The following is a 6,018-nucleotide window of genomic DNA, read 5'->3' on the forward strand; positions in this document are numbered from 1 at the left end:
GAAATTTTTCCCTAAAAATGAAAATTTTAAAAAACAAAAGAAATTTTATCCCAAAAATTTCAAAATATAACAGGGTGAGGTGGCATATTGTTTCAGATCATTTTAAAGATTGGGTTTTTGGCGAGAGAGGGTTTCTTTTTTTAAAAACAGTTTTTGAAAGGCAGGGATGACAAAAACCCGGTAATGATAATTTTGCAAAAACGTCAATGACGAAAAAGTTTTAAAAAAAGAACAAACAAATTGAAAAGCAACAAAAAAACGAAAAGGGTTTTTAAAATACTGCCAGTTTAAGAGAAAGAAAAATTTTATGATAAATTGAAATTTTTCACAAAAACTCCCTTTTAACGTTTGTTGCAGCTGAAAGTTTCTAAAACTGCGGGGAACTTATTTGACTAACTTTTTATAAAATTAGAAAAGTTTGAATTTTAAAGGGTAGGTTTTGGTTCCGATGGTGTATGTTTTTGTTTGTAAGAGGGTTTAAAGGAAACCCTTTTTCCAAAATCCCAAAAAAGAAAAATTCTTTAAAGGGCGGGTTTTTATTGTTAATTTACAAAGAAAAAAGGGCAGAAAATTCCTGAGGGTTTTTTTACTTACCCCACAAGGGTTTTTCAAAAATTTGTTTGTGCCGAAGACCTTTTCCCCAAACATGTAAGGTTTAAAAGTTTATAAAGGTTTTTAGATTTTTACGAGGGAAAATGCATGCGTTCTGCAGCCCGGAAAAATTTTTCCGGCTTCAGGGCGCAATATTTTTTCGCGAAAGGCGGTGCATATTTCTCGAAACAAATCTAATAACCTTTTTAAATTTAAACGCTTTTGCAAATTAAAAATATTGTTTTAAAAAGATTCAAATTTTTTTTTAAGCCTTTTGAAATTGAAAATACGTCGTTATAGAACTTTTAAAACGCGAAAGGATACTTTAAAATGAAGTCAAAAATGAGTAACAAACGATATGAAATTTTAACGTTCAATAGGAAAATTTTTTGACCCTTTTAGGTTCTAAAGAAACTTAACGGGGGGTTTGAAAAGGGGTAGTAATTAAATTTTGGGAATTTACGACATGTGTTGACTTACAAAACGTGAAGATGAAAAAAAAAAAAGGAAAAAAAATGTCGTTTATTGCAAAAACAACATTCTGGGATACCAAGGTTTTACCCTGGGGTTTTTTGGGTGGTTCCCGGGGTATTAAGAACCTCTGAGGGGAGAATAAATAAAAAAATAGCAACGTAGTTTGGTTTTTTTTCCTTTTTTTTCAATTTTGATTTTTTGAATTTTTAAAAGGGGGGAGTTTTTCCCACAATTACTTTTTTTTTTTTCTTTTTGTGGGAAAAAACTGTTGTAATACTATTATTCCCTTTTAAGACTTAGGCCCGGATTTAACAGTTTTTAAAATAAAAAATACCTGATTGGTTTTAAAAAATAAATTATTCCCTTTTTAATTTTCCAAAAAGAAAAGTTACTTTAAACATCATGAGGATTGGGCGAAAGCCCCGGGTTATTTGAAAATCTCTCCCTTAAAAAACAGTATTTCTTTTTAAATTTTTGCATAAAATCCCCATGTGGGATTCATTCCCATAAAATCATAAATGAAGGGTAAAAAAAATTTTTTAAAAAACAAGTTTGGTACTTTTGTTGGGTGGCGAAACTAACTTAAAATCAATTTGTTTAAAAGAAAATTTCTCCCAAAAAAAATTTTTGAAAATTTAAAATTTTCTTTTACTCTTGGTTTGGAAGAATGCGGGTGTTCCCTTTTTTAGCTACAAACCTGCTAAATTTTCCCCGTTGGGATAAGGAAAATGTTTTAATTTTTAATGTCAAAATCTGTCGGAATTTGTTGAAAATAGGGGAACAAGATTTATTTTATCTTTTTACATTGACACACAATAAAACCCCGTAAAAATTTTTTTGAAAGGGGGCCTTTTAAAATTAACAAAAAAAAAATTTCCCCTCTTTTTCAGACTTTTTCCTCTAAAAATCAGTCTTAAGTTCCAAGTCTTACAACTTTGACAAAAAGGGGTTTTTTTCCTCTTTTGGGGGGTTAAAGGGAACCTTTGTGCTCTTCTCCTGAACCAAGGGAAAAAACACAAATATAATAACAATCCTAAAATTTAAACAAAAATTTTTTTGCAAGATTGGGAAAAAAGTTTACAAAAATCATGGTTAAAAGTGGGTTTAAATAATGTTTGCAAAACACTTAGGCCAGTTTTTAATAAATTGGGGTTTTTTTTCCTTTTTGTCCCAAATTTTCCTTTAAATTTTTTTAGGGTTTTTTAATGGCTGTTTTTTTTTTTTAAATATTTTAAAAAATTTCCCATTAGTTTATTTCGATGCAAGATGTTTAAGGATTTTATTTTTTGGAAAAAAGGTTATTTTTGTCTTGAATGCTTTGACCCTTTTAAAAAAAATTTTAATTTTTTTCCCTGCACACCCTTTTAAAAAATTCTTAAGGAATCGATCCCTATTTTTTTATATAGGGAAAAAATAATGTCTGTAACCCGGGGCTTATGTTATAAAAATTTTGAAAAACCTTCGGCGGTTTTAAAAGGGTATGGACCCACACGAATCTAGTGACCTGGATTAAAAAAAAGGTTGGATCCGAGTTTTAAAAAAAATATTTTAAGTCCCAAAAAATTTCTTCTCAGAGTAGGGACAACTTTTTTTAAAAACGTTTTACCCTATCTTATGGGGGATAAGAAATTTTTGGATCGGACCAAGTTAAAAATACTTTTTCTTGGAAACCTTTTCATTTTCTTTTTGACCCGGGTTTCTCGTTTGCAAGGGTAAATTTTAAGGTTAACTATGATGGGTTTGTTTCAATTTAAAAAACTTAAAGTGATAAGAAATTTGGAGCGGGTGGACGGGCCCGCCAAAAAACGGGATGCATTATAAATGCTATGTAAAAATTTATTTGGGGGGGTTTAAAAAAAAATTTCATTGCGCTTGGGAAAAAGAACGTTTACAAAATTTAAATTTTTTTTAAAATCCCCACGATTGTGTTTAAGGGTTTGGGGTGGGCTTTTAAATTTATTAAAACAAAAATTTATGTTTTAAAAAATTTGGGCGCAAATTAAAAAACAGATCTATGGTTGGTATGGGATTAGTCGGGGCCCTTTTAAAAGAGTTTTGGACATACAAATACTTGGAAGGGTATAAGTTTATAGAAAGGGGAAAGTAACAGCAAAAAATTTTGGGAGTTGATGAATTTAACAAAGCAATTCAATTCTTTTTTGGTTTGGGAACAAAAATCAAAACAGTATAAAACAAGCTTATTCAGTGAAAAGGTAAATTTCTGTGTTCTTAAAAAGTACGTGGGTTTTTCCCCAGGTTTGTACGTGAGTTTCCGTTAAATTTGTCGTTAATTTTGCATTTTTGTACGTGGGGCCGCAGGTTTTTACGGGGTGCCAAAAGGTTTTTTCAGGTGTGTGGTGGGAAAATAATGTTTGCAAAACACTTTGGCCGGTTTAATAATTGTTTTGTTTCCTTTTTTGCCAATTTTTAACCCTTAAAAGAAAAAATTTATGTTATATAAAAGGTGATTATTTTTTTAAAAATAAAAATTTTTCCTATTAGTTCTGCGATGCAAGTATGTTTTAAAAAGATTTTTTTTTTTGGAAAAAAAGAGTTTTATGATTTTCTTTAATGCTTTACAATTTTTAAATAAAAACATTTTCTTACGTGCACACAGGTTTTTTAAAAATTTTTAAGGAATCGATCATATTTGTATAAGGAAGGAATAATGTCTTTTAACCGGGGACTTTTGTTTCTAATTTATGAAAAATTCCTTTGGGGTTTTGGAAAAAGATATGGAGCCGAAAACGAATCTAGTGACCTGGTTAAAAATAAAAGTTGGATTCCCAGTTTTAAAAAAAATATTTGGGAAATCCCAAAAACAATATTTCTCAGGGGTAGGGGGACTTAATTTCAAATTTACGTTTGACTTTTTTTACTGTGGGGGGATAAGAAAATAGGGGTCGGGAACCCAAATTTTAAAAATACCCTTTTTCTTGACCCCTTTTCATTTATCCTAGTGACCGGGGTTTTCTGTTTGCCAAGGGCGTAGTTATAAGGTTTAAATATGATTTTTAGTTTCATGAAAAAACTTTTAAAAATGACTAAGAAAAATATGGGGAGGAAGGACGGTTCCAAACCAACATACGTGATGCTTATAAAAGCTATGTTTAAAAAATTGGTGGGGATAATTTAAAATTTCATTGCTGCCCGAAACAGAAACCCATCTTCAAATAATGTTTTTAAAAGTCCTTCACGATGGGTGGGAAATTTGGGGTTTTCTCCTTAAATGATTTTAAACCAAAAAAAAAAAGATTTTTAAATTCAAAAATGGTTTTCACTTCCCCAAACGATCTATGTTGGTTTGGTATTAGTCGACCTTTTAGAGAGTTTTGAGACATACAAGTAATTGGGGAAACATTTAAATGTTTTAGCAAGGGGTGAAATAAGCAAAAAATTAGGAATTGATGATATTTTAACAAGCAATTCCCAAAACCCTTTTTTGGTTTAACAAATCAAAACAGTGTTTACAAGCCCTTTAAATTTAGTTTAAAAGTAAATTACGGGGTTCGTAAAAAGGTTTCGTGATTTCCGCCCGGTTTTTACGTGGTGCGCAGGTTTGTTGCGTGATTTTTGCCAGGGTTTTGTACGTGAGTGCCGCCAAAAGGGTTTTTACGGAGTGCCACAGGTTTGTGGGGTGGTGCCGGTTTTTAAAAATCTGGAAGACTGAAATTGTTGTAGACGGTTTTTTAAAAAGAAAAAACCCCGGGGGCATTTTTAAAAAAGTATATACTACATGTGAAAAAGTATACGAAGATTAAAAAAGGGGTTGAGAACAGGGGTTTTTGAAAAACTTATTGATTGAAAAATTAATAAAGGGGGCATAACTGAAAAAACTATAAAAATATTATGAAAATTTCCCAAAATTCCCTTGAGAACAATTTGCAATCCTTTTTCCCCTATCAATGGACGGGGCACTTTGGATTAACAAATATTACTGAAACCAGTAGGTAAAAGAAAACTCGGTTATTTGATAGAGGGGAGAAGTAGGAAAAAAAGACACCCTTAAATTTTCAAACCCAGAAGCACGCAAACTTTTTCTTACATCTCTTATTTTTACTTTTTTTCTTTTGGAAGGTTTAAGGCGTCATTTGTGCTTTTAAATCCAAACCAAAAGGGGATGGGGGGAATTGGAAAAAAAATGGGGGATTTCAGGAATGCATTCATGTTTTTTTAGTTAAATTTAGAATGTTTATTTTAATTTCTTTTTTAATGATCACAAAGGGGAAAAGGGTAAAATGTAACCAAAATAACAATGCATTACATAACATTGCCTTTTATATTAAGTCTTAAAATTTTTGTTTCAGAACAAAAAACTAAACATTTAGTTTTATTTAATTTAGTCTTTAAACCCTTAAAGGCCTGATTTTGGCAAAATGGGCCCCGAGGATTTTGTTCCTTCCCCCAGCCCCAGTTGGGGGTAAAAGAAACCATTTACAGGTTTTTTTTCCTTTTTTAAAAAAAGGGTATTGTTTTTTGGAGAGCAGTCTACCTTTCATGTGTATGAATTTTGGGAAAGGGGAAAGGGGAAACAATGTAATTTATTTTTAAAATAAGGGAATTTAATTTTATAACATTTAAAATTATAATAGTTTTTTTTTTTTTTGCTTTTTTAAGTAAAGGAAATATTTCTGATCAAACCAAAATAAAATAATCAGAAAAAATTTTTTTCACAAAAAATGAAATAATGAGGAAACTTTTTTTAAAGGAATATGCAAAATTTTTTTTTTTTAAAATTTTGTTGGATAATTTTGATATTTTAGAAAAAAAAGAAAAATTTTTACCATTTAAAAACTTGGGGCCCGAGTACTGGTAAAATAACATTTGTTTAAAAAAAAATTTAAAAAAAAGAAAGTGCATTGCCCAAAATTACAAACAAAGCATGAAAAAAAGTCACTTTTGGCAACATACTGGGAAATTTAAAAATTTAAATATAGATGAGGGTTTTGGGGC

This window comes from Mercenaria mercenaria, chromosome 3, assembly GCF_021730395.1.
Source record: "Mercenaria mercenaria strain notata chromosome 3, MADL_Memer_1, whole genome shotgun sequence".
Taxonomy (NCBI): Eukaryota; Metazoa; Mollusca; class Bivalvia; order Venerida; family Veneridae; genus Mercenaria; species Mercenaria mercenaria.